Source organism: Dendrobates tinctorius, unplaced genomic scaffold (genome assembly GCF_039654945.1).
Source record: "Dendrobates tinctorius isolate UK_male_01 unplaced genomic scaffold, ASM3965494v1 ptg000134l, whole genome shotgun sequence".
Classification (NCBI taxonomy): Eukaryota; Metazoa; Chordata; class Amphibia; order Anura; family Dendrobatidae; genus Dendrobates; species Dendrobates tinctorius.
Window position 1 is genome coordinate 15,005,013 of NW_027361802.1, and position 16,807 is coordinate 15,021,819.

Genomic DNA, 16,807 nt, shown 5'->3' on the forward strand with positions numbered 1-16,807 from the left:
CACCGCACCATCAGTCCCAGCGGATCTGCATGCAGCGTTGGCTCAACATCTTACTTGCCAAACACCACGGGTGGCATCACAAACTATTCTACCATTAACTACATCTCCCCCATTGCTTGGGCGCCCAGGGCCACGGATCGGGTCACCGCTGCTGTGACACATTCCCCTGACACCGGCCTGGTACCGATACCGAGTACCCCACAGCTCTGGGAGGGCGACCCAGAAACCCCACAAGTAACCACATTTTGGAGACTAGACCACCCAAGGAACTTATCTAGATATGTGGTGAGAACTTTGAACCCACAAGGGCTTCACAGAAGTTTATAACGTACAGCGGTACAATTAAAAAATCATATTTTTTCCACAAAAATGATCTTTTCACCCCCAATTTTTATTTTCTCAAGGGTAACAGGACCTTAAAAAGTTATTGTGCAATTTGTCTTGAGTACGCTGATACCCCATATGTGGGTGTAAATGACTATTTGAGTGTATGGCAGAGCTCGGAAGGGAAGCAGCACCATTTGACTTTTTTGGCTGGAATTGAGATCGTACATCATGTCGCGCTTGGAAAGCCCCTGATGTAGAAAAACAGTGGAAACCCCCCACAAATGACACCATTTTGGAAACTAGACCCCCCCAAGGAACTTATCTAGATGTGTGGTGAGAACTTTGAACCCCCAAGGGCTTCACAGAAGTTTATAGCGTACAGCCGTACAATTAAAAAATCATATTTTTTCCACAAAAATGATTTTTTCACCCCCAATTTTTAATTTCCCAAGGGTAACAGGACCCTAAAAGTTAATGTGCAATTTGTCCTGAGTACGCTGATACCCTATATGTGGGTGTAATCGACTATTTGGGTGCATGGCAGAGCTCGGAAGGGAAGCAGCGCCATTTGACGTCTTTGGCTGGAATTGAGATCGGACACCATGTCGCGTTTGGAAAGCCCCTGATGTACCTAAACAGTGGAATCCCCCCACAAGTGACCCCATTTTGGAAACTAGATCCCCTAAGGAACTTATATAGATGTGTGGTGAGCACTTTGAACCTCCCAGTGCTTCACAGAAGTTTATAACGCCCGGGCGTGAAAATAAAAAAATCGTATTTTTTCCACAAACATGATCATTTAGTCCCCAATTTTTTTATTTTTCAAAGGATACCAGGAGAAAATGGACCCCAAAAGCTGTTGTCCTATTTGTCCTGAGTACACTGATACCCCATATGTGGGAGAAAACTACTATATGGGCACACGTCGGGGCTCAGAAGGGAAGTAGTGACGTTTTGGAATGCAGACTTTGAAGGAATGGTCTGCGGGTGTCATGTTGCCTTTGGAGAGCCCCTGATGTACCTAAACAGTGGAAACCCCCCACAAATGACACCATTTTGGAAACTAGACCCCCTAAGGAACTTATCTAGATGTGTGGTGAGCACTTTGAACCCCCAAGGGCTTCACACAAGTTTAGAATGCCCGGGCGTGAAAATAAAAAAATCGTAGTTTTCCTCAAACATGATCATTTAGTCCCCAATTTTTTTATTTTCCCAAGGGTACCAGGAGTAATTGGACCCCAAAATTTGTTGTCCAATTTGTCCTGAGTACGCTGATACCTCATATGTGGGAGAAAACTACTGTATGGGCACACGTCGGGGCTCGGAAGGGAAGTAGTGATGTTTTGGAATGCAGACTTTGATGGAATGGTCTGCGGGTGTCATGTGCGTTTGGAGAGCCTCTGATGTGCCTAAACTATTGAAACTCCCCACAAGTGACCCCATTTTGGAAATTAGACCCCCCACGGAACTTATCTAGATGTGTGGTGAGCACTTTGAACCCCCAAGTGCTTCACAGAAGTTTATAACGCCCAGGTGTGAAAATAAAAAAATCATATTTTTTTTCCACAAAAATGATATTTTTGCCCCCAATTTTTTATTTTCCTAAGAGCAACAGGAGAAATAGGACCCCAAAAGTTGTTTTGCAATTTGTCCTGAGTAGGCTGATACCCCATATGTGGGGGTAAAACATTGTTTGGGAGCATGGCAGAGCTTGGAAGGCAAGGAGCACCATTTGACTTATTCAACGAAGAATTGGCTGGATTTGAGATCAGACGCCATGTTGCATTTGGAGAGCACCTGATGTGCCCAAACAGTGGAAACACAACAATTCTAACTCCAACCCTAACCCCAACACACCCTAAGCCCTAACCCTAGCCCTAGCCCTAACCCTAGCCCTAGCCCTAACACTGGCCCTAGCCCTAACACTGGCCCTAGCCCTAACCCTAGCCCTAACCCTAATGGGAAAATGGAAATAAATACATTTTTTTAATTTTATCATTTTTCCCTAACTAAGGGGTGATAACGGGGGGTTTGATTTACTATTTATGGTAGTTTTTATATTTGGCAGCTGTCACACGCTAAAAGAAGCTTTTTATTGTAAAAATAGTTTTTGCATCACCACATATTGAGAGCTATAATTTTTACATATTTTGACCCACTGAGTCATGTGAGGTCTTATTTTTTGCGGGACGAGTTGACGCTTTTATTGGTTTCATGTTCGGGCACATGACATTTTTTGATCGCTTTTTATTCTGATTTTTGGGACGCAGAATTAACAAAAACCAGCGTTTCATGAATTTCTTTTGGGTGGTGCGTTTACATCATTCCACGTGCGGTAAAATTGATAAAGCGGTTTTATTCTTCGGGTCAGTACGGTTACAGCGATACCTCATTTATGTCTTTTTTTATGTTTTGGCGCTTTTATGCAATGAAAACAATTTTATATAAAAAAATAATTATTTTTGCATCGCTTTATTCTGTGAGCTATAACTTTTTTATTTTTTCTCTGATGATGCTGTGTCATGGCTCGTTTTTTGCAGGACAAGATGACATTTTCAGCGGTACCATGGATATTTATATGCGTCTTTTTGATCGCGCTTTATTGCACTTTTTGTTCGGCTGTATGATAATAAAACATTATTTTTTGCTTCGTTTTTTATTTTTATTTTTTAAGGGGTTCGCTAAAGGGGTTAACTAATGGGACAGTTTTATAGGGCAGGTCATTATGGACGCGGCGTTTTCAAATATATGTACATTTATTGTTTTTTTTTTATTTCCAAAAAATGAATTTATTAGGGAATATTTTTTTTTCCTTTTAATTTATTTAGCGATTTTTTAAAAATTATTTTTACAATTTTTTTTTAACTTTATTAGATTGTCCCAGGGGAGACATCACTGTCCTGTGACATATCGCTGATCTGTCACATCACAGATCACTGTGACAGATCAGCAATCTGTCACAGGCATTGAAGACTTCCTCTTGCCTGCGCTTTGCAGGCACTGAGGAAGCCAGCTCCCTGCAGGTCCTCGAAGGTCCCTGTCACCATCTTGGATCCGGGAACCTGCAGTGAAGGAGACCCCCGCAGCAGCACTTCACATTACGCTGCTGTGGGGCTCAGGGAAGCACGGAGGGAGCCCCCTCCCTGCCGATGCTTCCCTTTAACCCCCGGTACACCGCGATCGTGTTTGGTCGCGGTGTGCAAGGGGTTAACGTGTCGGGGGCGGTCCGTGACCACCCCTGACACATTGTGCCGGGTGTCAGCTGTGATAATCAGCTGACACCCGGCCGCGATTAGCGGTGCTCACCACGTGAGCGCCGCAGATCGCTGTTACGTACTATCCTGTCCCTGGGGATTAAGTCCCAGGGCACATGGACGGGATAGTACATCACATGGCAGTAAGGGGTTAAAAAAGTAACCATTACTGACAACTACATTTTTTGTTCTTGATTTCTTTTAGTGTTTCTTAAAGCCAGAAAGTTGCCATTTGAATTGACTTTAGCTTTGTGCCATGCCTGTGACCCGCTTTTTTTTCTACAAAATTAAACAACTGAATGAACATCCTCCAAGGCCGGTGATTCCATAATTTTTGCCAGGGGTTGTACTGTATGGTGGTGGCTCTAAATAAGACAGTGCTGGCCTTCACCAGCAACCACATAGCCAAGAAGCTATGAGTATCAGGGCTGCTATCACAGAACATCTTGCAGGGTATCATAGCAGAGCACATTAACTTTCTGAGGAACAGTAAATAATGCATATTCAAAAATGGATTATGCAGTCAAATTCATAGATATTCACTTCCCCAGCATGTCTCCTGTCACAGACCACAGTTTTCAAGCTCTCGCAGGCCACAGATGCTCAGAGCCAATGCCAGCGATAGTAATTGTGTCAGGCCACAGTAAAGCTCATCATCACAGGCCAGTCTCAGTATAACAGGTTCCAGCTCCAATCAGTGTCAAAGGGCCACTACCTACAGAGGTGACAGTCTGCCATCTCACATTAGTCAGTGTTAGGGAAAGCTGATTGGCATGGTCAATCATTGCAGGTCTTTCACAGTACTCTCAAGAGTCAATAATTCAGGTAATCTGATTCCTGCACTTCAGACTGGGAAGTTGTCCATAATCACTTGTCAGTCCCAGAGTGACTTTGCTCTCCATTTTGCTCACTCCATTATAGTTGCAACAGACTTCCAAATCCTCATAGCGTGTGCAGGACTGCCACTAGAAATTTTGGGGCCCCATACTTGCAACATTTTTGGGGCTCCCTTGAGACTCCACCAGGCTCCTCACCAGCTCTGCTTTCACCCCTCGAACTGTCCACAGTCCCATCGCCCTCTCTTGGAAAAACTCCACTTCTGTACCATGTCCTCACTAATCACATATTAACAGTTCCCATCACCAGATCACATACAGTGGGGCAAAAAAGTATTTAGTCAGTCAGCAATAGTGCAAGTTCCACCACTTAAAAAGATGAGAGGCGTCTGTAATTTACATCATAGGTAGACCTCAACTATGGGAGACAAACTGAGAAAAAAAAATCCAGAAAATCACATTGTCTGTTTTTGTTTCATTTTATTTGCATATTATGGTGGAAAATAAGTATTTGGTCAGAAAAAAGCAAACAAGATTTCTGGCTCACAGACCTGTAACTTCTTCTTTAAGAGTCTCCTCTTTCCTCCACTCATTACCTGTAGTAATGGCACCTGTTTAAACTTGTTATCTGTATAAAAAGACACCTGTGCACACCCTCAAACAGTCTGACTCCAAACTCCACTATGGTGAAGACCAAAGAGCTGTCAAAGGACACCAGAAACAAAATTGTAGCCCTGCACCAGGCTGGGAAGACTGAATCTGCAATAGCCAACCAGCTTGGAGTGAAGAAATCAACTGTGGGAGCAATAATTAGAAAATGGAAGACATACAAGACCACTGATAATCTCCCTCGATCTGGTGCTCCACGCAAAATCCCACCCCGTGGGGTCAGAATGATCACAAGAACGGTGAGCAAAAATCCCAGAACCACGCGGGGGGACCAAGTGAATGAACTGCAGAGAGCTGGGACCAATGTAACAAGGCCTACCATAAGTAACACACTACGCCACCATGGACTCAGATCCTGCAGTGCCAGACGTGTCCCACTGCTTAAGCCTGTACATGTCCGGGCCCGTCTGAAGTTTGCTAGAGAGCATTTGGATGATCCAGAGGAGTTTTGGGAGAATGTCCTATGGTCTGATGAAACCAAACTGGAACTGTTTGGTAGAAACACAACTTGTCGTGTTTGGAGGAAAAAGAATACTGAGTTGCATCCATCAAACACCATACCTACTGTAAAGCATGGTGGTGGAAACATCATGCTTTGGGGCTGTTTCTCTGCAAAGGGGCCAGGACGACTGATCCGGGTACATGAAAGAATGAATGGGGCCATGTATCGTGAGATTTTGAGTGCAAACCTCCTTCCATCAGCAAGGGCATTGAAGATGAAACGTGGCTGGGTCTTTCAACATGACAATGATCCAAAGCACACCGCCAGTGCAACGAAGGAGTGGCTTCGTAAGAAGCATTTCAAGGTCCTGGAGTGGCCTAGCCAGTCTCCAGATCTCAACCCTATAGAAAACCTTTGGAGGGAGTTGAAAGTCCGTGTTGCCAAGCGAAAAGCCAAAAACATCACTGCTCTAGAGGAGATCTGCATGGAGGAATGGGCCAACATACCAACAACAGTGTGTGGCAGCCTTGTGAAGACTTACAGAAAACGTTTGACCTCTGTCATTGCCAACAAAGGATATATCACAAAGTATTGAGATGAAATTTTGTTTCTGACCAAATACTTATTTTCCACCATAATATGCAAATAAAATGAAACAAAAAACAGACAATGTGATTTTCTGGATTTTTTTTTCTCAGTTTGTCTCCCATAGTTGAGGTCTACCTATGATGTAAATTACAGACGCGTCTCATCTTTTTAAGTGGTGGAACTTGCACTATTGCTGACTGACTAAATACTTTTTTGCCCCACTGTACATAGCCAGCAGCATTTGTAAACTCTTTTGGCTGGGCTTTACTCTACTGTAACTTATTAAACATTTGTTAAAATATCTAATACAATTTAGGCATATTTTTATTTATTTTTCAATGTTTAAAATGAACAAAAATACCACATACAAGGGACAAATACCACAGCACCATGACCAAATCACATAGTATCATCACATAGTGACTGATTACTACAATACTGATCATCAATTAAAAAATCACAGCAATCTATAATAATAAATGCCCTAAGCAGCTTCCGGTTGTTAGAACTTCCGTCCAGTTGTAACCGGTGACGTCACCGCACACCTCTTTCCATGTTAACCCTCAATACACCACTCCTCCTCAACACACACACTCCTCTCACCTTTCATCATCTCCACTCACGTCCACTCACTCTTTCACTCCACATATGACCCTTTCTCTCACTCCGTCTCTCATACTCACGCCGTCATCGCTGCTGATCCACGATCCCCGACATCTTCTTCCGCAGGCGCCATCCTGGATCCAGATGTCCTCCACGCCGGCGACATGTTCTTGCGGCGACGCCATTTTGGATCGGCGAAATCCCTCGATAATCAAGATGGCGTCGCAGCAAGAACATGTCGCCGGCGTGGAGGACGTTGGGATCCAAAATGGCGTTGGCGAAATCTCGCGAGATTTCGCCGACGCCATTTTGGATCCCGACGGCATCCACGCAGGCGACATGTTCCTGCGGCGACGCTATTTTGGATCGGCGAAATCCCGCGATACTCAAGATGGCGTCGCCGCAAGAACATGTCGCCGGCAAGGACGACGGTGGGATCCAAAATGGCGTCGGCGAAAACTCGCAAGATTTCGCAGACGCCATTTTGGATCCCGACGTCGTCCACGCCGGCGACATGTTCTTCCGGCGATGCCATCTTGAGTATCGCGGGATTTCACGATACTCAAGATGGCGTCGCCGCAAGAACATATCGCCGGCGTGAACAACGTCTGGATCCAGGATGGCGCCGGCGGAAGAAGATGTCGGGGATCGTGGAGCAGCGGCGATGACGGCGTGAGTATGAGAGACGGAGTGAGAGAAGGGGTCGTATGTGGAGTGAAAGAGTGAGTGGAGATGGTGAAAGGTGAGAGGAGTGTGTGTGTTGAGGGTTAACATGGCAAGAGGTGTGATGCTATCACATCCTCCCGATGCGATAGCATCGGGCCATAATCTAGTATCACCATAAGAGCCATTATACAAAGGAGATCTGTACTTAGTATACTCTGTCCATCTACAGGTAATATAGTGATCACCAGTGACATTATACACAGTAGCTCTGTATGTAGGGTGCAGCGTACAGGCAATATAGTGATCACCAGTGACATTATACACAGGAGCTCTGTGTATAGTGAATGTTGTACAGGTAATACAGTGATCACCAGTGACACTATACGCAGAAGCTCTGTATACACAGGAGCTATTAAGGGAATAGAAGAATCCAGAATATAAACAGAAAGATAGTGAGGAAACACTTAGCTAACCTGTTGTGAGCTCATTTTCGGGTTTGCCTCTGGCTTCTGGTGAGGGTTATGGAGCTGGCTGTGCTGACAGAGGAGTACTGAGTTCTCTATCTGGGCTCCCTCTGTTGGTGAAGGGAGGTAATGAAGCTGATCTAAATGACAGAGACCGGCCACCTGAGGAAGAGGACTGCGATTGGATATCAGGTGTTTCTGATTGGATTTAAGGCAGTCGACTCCCTAGTTTCTTGCTGGTGATTTCTCCTGACTGTGGCTTCTGGTTTCCAGTTTGGTTCCTGCCTTCTTAAAGCTAAGTTTTCGCTGCTATTGTTCATATGAGTTTTTGTCTGGTTTACTTAGTCTTTGTGTTCTGCCAGTCCTGGCTGGTACTGGGCTGAATCCCCATTTTGTCTCTGATCAGTTGATCTCTTTTGCTCTGTCTTCAGAATATACCTGAGTGCTGATATAGGGATTTGAAGTCTAGCAACTTCTGGGCCTTTTTCTATCAGACGTGTTGGACATTTTTGGCAGGGTTTTTTGCGTGCTTGCAGACAGCAGCTTTTCTTTCCTGTCCTTTCTAGTTAGTGAGGGCCCCATCGTTTGCTCAGCCTATCTTTCTCTCTGTGTTTGTGTTTTCATCTTGTTTCACCGACAATACATGTTGGGGGCTGTCTATTGCTTTGGGGTCTGCTCTGGGGCAGTTTAGATTTTCCCTTTCTTTAGGCTTATTTAGTTCTCCGGCCGGGACGAGGCATCTAGGACCACCGTAGGCATGCTCCACGGCTACTGCTAGTCGTTCTGGATAGGATCAGGGGTCTGCAATCCGCTAGTTACCAACCTCTCCAATTTTCTGGGCTTAGCTTGCTTTTTGTTTTTTCCTCTTTGGTGACTCATTCATAACACTAACCTAAATGAATTCAAGTCTCCAGGTCCAGATGAATTACACCCCAGAGTACCGAAAGAAATAGCAGAAGAAATTTTTTAACCCCTCTCCATAATCTTTGAAAATTCTTGGAGAACAGGAGAAGTCCCAGCAGACTGGAGAAGAGCAAATGCTGTTCCTATCTTCAAAAAAGGGAAGAAGGTGGACCCAGGCAACTATAGACCGGTGAGTCTGACTTCTATACCAGGAAAGATCTTTGAACAAATTATTAAACAACATGTATGTCAGTACCTGGATAAGAATGAAGTGATTAAATAGTCAGCATGGGTTTGTAACTAATAAGTCATGTCAGACTAACTTAATTTCCTTCTATGACGGAATCACGGATTGGGTGGATCAGGGAAATGCTGTAGAAATAGTATATCTTGACTTCAGCAAAGCATTTGACAAAGTATCTCACACAATCCTTATTGAAAAAATGACTGGGTATGGAATGGGCAAGGCAACTGTTATGTGGATTCATAACTGGCTTAGTGATCGGACCCAAAGAGTGGTCGCAATTGGCTACACATCCAGTTGAAAGAATGTCTCAAGTGGGGTACCACAGGGCTCTGTCCTGGGCCCTGTATTGTTCAACATCTTTATCAACGATTTAGATGAAGGAATTGAGGGTAAACTGATTAAATTTGCTGATGACACAAAGCTAGGAGGGATAGCTAATACTAGAGAAGAGAGAGGATTCAAAAAGATATAAATAAACTGGAACAGTGAGCAGCAACTAACAGAATGGTTTTTAACAGGGAAAAAATGCAAAGTACTACATCTGTGCAATAAAAATGAAAAAAGCATATAAAGAATGGGAGGAATAGGGCTAAGCAACAGCACATGTGAAAAAGATTTGGGTATACTAATAGATCACAGACTGAATATGAGTCAACAGTGTGATGCAGCAGCAAAAAAGGCAAATGCGATTCTAGGATCTATTAACAGAAGCATACAGTCTAGATCACGTGAAGTCATTATTGCCCTCTACTCCTCTTTGTTCAGACCTCATCTGGAATATTGTGTCCAGTTTTGGGTGCCACATTTTGAAAAAGACATCAACAAACTGGAGCAAAATCAGAAAAGAGCGGCCAGAATGGTGACCGGTCTGCAAACCCTGTCTTATGAGGAAAGGTTGCAGGATTTGGGAATGTTTAGCTTGCAAAAGAGAAGACTGAGAGGAGACTTAATGGCTGTCTACAAATATCTCAAGGGCTGTCACATTGTAGAAGGATCATCTTTATTCTCATTTGCACAAGGAAAGACTAGAAACAATGGGATGAAACTGAATGGGAGGAAACACAGATTAGATATTAGAAAAAACTTTTTGGCAGTTAGAGTGATCAATGAGTGGAACAGACTGCCACGAGAAGTGATGAGTTCTCCTTCAATGGAAGTTTTCAAACAGAGTCTGGACAGACATCTGTCTGGGATGATTTAGCAAATCCTGCTTTGATCAGGGGGTTGGACCAGATGGCCCAGGAGGTCCCTTCCAACTCTACGATTCTTTGATTCTATGATATAATGTTAGTGAACAGGTAATACAGTGATCACCAGTGGTATTGTACACTGGAGCTATGTATATAATTTCAGTGTACAGGTAATATAGTCATCACCAGTGACATTATACACAGGAGCTCTGTATATAGTGTATAATGTACCGGTAATGCAGTGATCACCAGTGACATTATACACAGGAGAACTGTATATAGTATACAGTGTAGAGTTAATACAGTGATCACTGGTGACATTATACACAGAAGCTCTATATACAGTGTCAGTGTACAGGTAATACAGTGATCACCAGTGACATTATACACAGGAGCTCTGTGTATAATGTCAGTGTACAGGTAATATAATCATCACCAGTAACATTATACACAGGAGCTCTGTATATAGTGTATAGTGTACAGGTAATACAGTGATCACCAGTGACATTATACACAGGAGATCTGTATATAGTATACAGTGTAGAGGTAATACAGTGATCACTGGTGACATTATACACATGAGCTCTGTATATAGTGCCAGTGTACAGGTAATATGGGGATCACCAGTGACATTACACACAGGAGCTGTGTATACAGTGTCAGTATACAGGTAATACAGTGATCACCAGTGACATTGTACTCAAGCACTCTGTATGTAATATACAGTGTATACTGTGTGTAATATACTGACTCACAAGTGATGTCTCTAGGTGAAGTCCTCCATCTTCTCTTTTCATCTTCATCCAGCACAACCCACCATCACTTCTTCCAGCAGGACTCGTCTCTGCGGGAAATAACATAGTTATCTAGAGAACCGCTTGCAGAGCACATTAACTAATTTTTTCCCAACTTCTACACTACACCAGATGAAGAAAAAAACGTGACATAGTGTCACTCTGTACAGTAACAAGACACCCCATTTAAAACAGTATCCTTAAAAAAAAAAATACATCACTGCAGTAATAATATCCATTAATTAGCCTCTACAGTAATAATATTCCCCATCCTGGCCCCCTTGTGTCTCATTCCCAGCTCCAGCCATATGTTCTCCCATCTTGCCCCCATATGAGCTCCCATCCTGCCCCATATGAGCTCCCATCCTGCCCCATATGAGCTCCCATCATGCTCCCATATGAGCTCCCATCCTGCTCCCAAATGAGCTCCCATCCTGCCCCCAAATGAGCTCCCATCCTGCTCCATATGAGCTTTTATCCTGCCCCCAAATGAGCTCCCATCTTGCACCCATATGAGCTCCCATCCTGCCCCAAATGAGCTCCCATCCTGCCCCATATGACCTCCCATCTTGCTGCCATATGAGCTCCCATCCTGTCCCCATATGAGCTCCCATCCTACCTCCATATGAGCTCACATCCTGCTCCCATATGGGCTGTCATCCTGCCCCATATGAGCTCCCATCCTACGCCAATATGAGCTCTTATCCTGCCCTCACATGAGCTCCCATCATGCCCCCACATGAGCTCTGATTCTGCCCCCATATGAGCTCCAATCCTGCCCCCATATGAGCTCCCATCCTGTCCCCATATGAGTCCCCATATGAGCTCCCATCCTGTCCTCATATGAGATACCATCCAGTTCCCATATGAGCTCCCATCCTGTCCCCATATGAGCTCACATCCTGCCCCCACATGAGCTCTCATCCTGCTCCCATACTGTGGCTTTCAGTACAAAAAGAAATAAATAAAAAATTCTCCTTACCTGACCATGGCCCAGTGTCATACGCCGGCAACGTGCGCGCCAATGTCAGCTGCTGGCCTGTGATTGGCTGGCAGCTGGTAACTATTGCTGTGCAGAAAGCCAGTGGCTTTCTGTACCACAATATTTTGCAACTGAATGTGTGTTCTCAGATGCATATTTAGTTGAAAATTGTGGGCCAGGAAACCGAATTGCGGCACCGCTTCTTGACAGTTCGGGCAACCACCTGCTATTTTTTTACAACCAGTTTCACTGAACTGGTGAGAGCCCCCTGAATATCAACACTGCAGCCAGAGTCTTATATATAATCTTCTCACCTGTGCCTTACCTCTCTATTGTGTTTTCTGTCTCTCTCTCTTCTCACTTTTTCCATCTTTTCTAGCTCTCAGTCTTTTCTTTCCTTCTTCCTTCTTCCCCCTGGTTGTCTGTGGTTCCACCCCCCATCATGTAGCCTCGCCCCTCCATGTCTCTTCACAGTCTGATAGCCGTGATGCTCCTGGAGGAGAGGGATTGAATGCTCAGCTCTTGGCTCTGCTGCTGAGTGCAGGCGCTGGGGGTGAGTATTGTCACAGTGTGTGTGACCATGCCTCCCTGCTACACTGCACCTGGCAACTCCCTGCATGGCCATGCGCACAACCCGTGCTCTGCTCCTCGCTATTCAGAGTGTGAAGGAGCAGAGAACAAGTGCACGTGGCTGCGATGATACTCGGCATTTCAGCACACTGGCTTTGTACCAGGTGAGCTGAAGCAAAAAGTGAGGGGCCCACCTCAGGCCCCTCTCTGCTCATCGGGCCCCATATCCCAGAAAGGGCAGTAATGCCCTGATGGAGGTCCTGAGCATCTGTATCAAACACATGCTGTCAGGATTTTCTGGTGTCGATGGTGAGTGCAGTAGTCCACGTGACAGCAAGTATGCAATATGCATACTGCAGGCCACATTCAAACTAGACATAGTAACATAGTTAGCAAGGCCGAAAAAGGACATTTGTCAATCCAGTTCAGCCTGTATTCCATTAGACTAAATCCCCAGATCTACGTCCTTCTAGAGAACCTAATAACTGTAAGATACAATATTGTTACTCTCCAGGAAGACATCCAGGCCTCTCTTGAACCCCTCAACTGAGCTCCCCACCACCACCTCCTCAGGCAGGGAATTCCAGATTCTCACTGCCCTAACAGTAAAGAATCCTCTTCTATGTTGGTGAAAAAACCTTCTCTCCTCCAGATGCAGAGAATGCCCCCTTGTGACCGTCACATTCCTTGGTATAAAAAGATCCTCTGAGAGATATTTGTATTGTCCCCTTATACTCTTATACGGTTATTAGATCACCCCTCAATCGTCTTTTTTCTAGACTAAATAATCCTAATTTTGCTAATCTCGCTGGGTATTGCAGTTCCCCCATCCCCTTTATTAATTTTCTTGCCCTCCTTTGTACTTGCTCTAGTTCTATTATATCCTTCCTGAGCACCGGTGCCAAAAACTGTACATAGTACTCCATGTGCGGTCTAACCAGGGATTTGTGCAGAGTCAGTATAATGCTCTCATCATGTGTATCCAGACCTCTTTTAATGCGCCCCATGATCCTGTTTGCCTTGGCCGCCGCTGCCTGGCACTGGCTGCACCAGGTAAGTTTATCATTAACTAGGATCTCCAAGACCTTCTCCATGTCAGATTTACACAGTGGTTTCCCATTCAGTGTGTAATGGTGATATTGATTCCTTCTTCCCATGTGTATAACCTTACATTTATAATTGTTAAACCGCATCTGACGTGCATGGTGTTACTCAATTTACTTGTTTTGTCACAGACATAAAAGAATCCTGACAGGGTAAGGTGCACATGATGTGAAAATTCAGAATTCTGCAGTCACTATGTGACTGCAGATTGTGAGCAAAAGACCAGATTACCCCTTTAACTAATATCAACTGTCTCTGACCACACACAGTGCAAACTCTGGACCGACAAAAATGTTGTTTTGCAAGGTGATATTCGCTCATCTTAATGAATCTACACATCCTTAGTTGCCACGACAGCTTCAGAAATACTTAATTATAGATTGGGGTACATTTCTGACATAATTATTATCTGTCATCATTTCTGATGAATTTGTTAGGCTGCACTCGGCCATGCTCAATGCTATTCTTCACATACTTTTTAAAAATCTACCATAGCTAGTTTCAGAAATCTTGTGCTTTTATGCTATTTTTTTATGTCTTATGAAAAGGGAGTGTGGCCTCCCCGTAAAGTGGGTGTACATTATCAATAAGGGGTATGGCCTAAATGTGACATTGTGTATCAAAAAGTGCACCAAAATAGCAGAAACCACTTTGATAAATCTGATTCATTTCTAGTACAAGTTTGTATTGTCTATAAAGTATTGATAAATATGCCTCAATGTGTTAGATATATTTCCATTTCATGCTGTTTGCCAAGAGTATGAAATGTAATAAACCAAATAAATAATAATTACTTAACTGATGAATCCCCCACTCTTCAAGTAGCCCCACTACCAGTGCTTTTTGCCAGTTCTTCAAATATGACATCCTCTGATTAATTTTCTAGACCACTGCAGCCAATCACTGACAATGATAACTTGCGTGTAGGGATGGCATTGGCATATGCTTGGGCCAGTTACAGATAACAAGGTGATAAGTTTAACAAGCATCTGAAGAGGGTATGAAATATACAGTGGGGGAAAAAAAGTATTTAGTCAGCCACCAATTGTGCGAGTTCTCCCACTTATAATGATGAGAGAGGTCTGTAATTGACATCATAGATAGATCACAACTGTGAGAGTCAAAATGAGAAAACAAATCCAGAAAATCACCTTGTCTGATTTGACAAGATTTATTTTTCAAATTATGGTGGAAAATAAGAATTTAGTCATTAAAAAAAGTTCATCTCAATATTTTTTTTTATATATCCTTTGTTGGCAATGACAGAGGTCAAACGTTTTCTGTAAATCTTCACAAGATTGGCACACACTGTTGGTAGTATGTTGGCCCATTCTTCCATGCATATCTCCTCTACTCCAGTGATGTTTTGGGCCTGTCGCTGGGCAACACAGATTTTCAAATCCCCCCAAAGGTTTTCTATGGGGTTGAGATCTGGAGACTGGCTAGGCCACTCCAGGAACTTCATATGCTTCTTACAAAGCCACTCCTTTGTTGCCCTGGCAGTGTGCTTGGGATCATTATCATGCTGAAAGAACCATCCACGTTTCATCTTCAATGCCCTTGCTGATGGAAGGAGGTTTGCACTCAATATCTCACAATACATGGGCCCATTCATTCTTTCATGTACACAGATCAGTCATCCTGTTCACTTTGCAGAGAAACAGCCCGAAAGTATGATGTTGCCACCCCCATGCTTCACAGTAGGTATGTGGTTCTTTTGGATGCAACTCAGAATTCGATCTCCTCCCAACACGACAAGTTTTGTTTCTACCAAACAGTTCTACTTTGGTTTCATCAGACTATATGACATTCTTCCAATACTCTTCTGGATAATCCAAATGCTCTCTAGCAAACTTCAGACGGGCTCAGACATGTACAGTCATGGCCAAAAGTTTTGAGAATGACACAAATATTAATTTTTACAAAGTCTACTGCTTCATTTTTTCTAATGGCAATTTGCATATACTCCAGAATGTTATAAAGAGTGATCAGCTTAACAGCAATTACTTGCAAAGTCAACATTTGCCTAGAAAATGAACTTTATCCCCAAAACACATTTCAACATCATTGCAGCCCTGCCTTAAAAGGACAAGCTAACATCGTTTCAGTGATTGCTCCATTAACACAGGTGTGGGTGTTGATGAGGACAGGGCTGGAGATCAATCTGTCATGATTAAGTAAGAATGACACCACTGGACACTTTAAAAGGAGGATGGTGCTTGGCATCATTGTTTCTCTTCTGTTAACCATGGTTATCTCTAAAGAAACATGTGCAGTCATCATTGCACTGCACAAAAATGGCCTAACAGGGAAGAGTATCCCAGCTAGAAAGATTGCACCTCAGTCAACAATCTATCGCATCATCAAGAACTTCAAGGAGAGAGGTTCCCTTGTTGCCAAAAAGGCTCCAGGGCGCCCAAGAAAGACCAGCAAGCGCCAGGACCGTCTCTTAAAAGTGTTTCAGCTGTGGGATCAGGCTACCAGAGTGCAGAGCTTGCTCAGGAATGGCAGCAGGCAGGTGTGAGTGCATCTGCATGCACTGTGAGGCGGAGACTCTTGGAGCAAGGCCTGGTCTCAAGGAGGGCAGCAAAGAAGCCACTTCTCTCAAGGAAAAACATCATGGACAGACTGATATTCTGCAAGAGGTACAGGGAGTGGACTGCTGAGGACTGGGGTAAAGTCATTTTCTCTGATGAATCCCCTTTTCGATTGTTTGGGACAGCTGGAAAACGGCTTATTCGGAGAAGACCAGGTGAGCGCTACCACCAGTCTTGTCTCATGCCAACTGTCAAGCATCCTGAAACTATTCATGTGTGGGGTTGCTTCTCAGCCAAGGGAATGGGCTCTCTCTCAGTCTTGCCTAAAAACACAGCCATGAATAAAGAATGGTACCAGAATGTCCTCCAAGAGCAACTTCTCCCAATTGTCCAAGAGCAGTTTGGCGATCAACAATGCCTTTTTCAACATGATGGAGCACCTTGCCATAAAGCTAAGGTGATAACTAGAGTTGAGCGACTTTTGGTTTTTTAGGGTCGAGTTTCGTTTCGTGAAACCCGACTTTTCCAAAAGACGGGTCGAGCAAGATCGGCCGATTATAGGGAAAAGTCGGGGTCGTCCCAAAACACGAAACCCAATGTAAGTCAAAGGGGAATAAAAGTCGGCACTGAG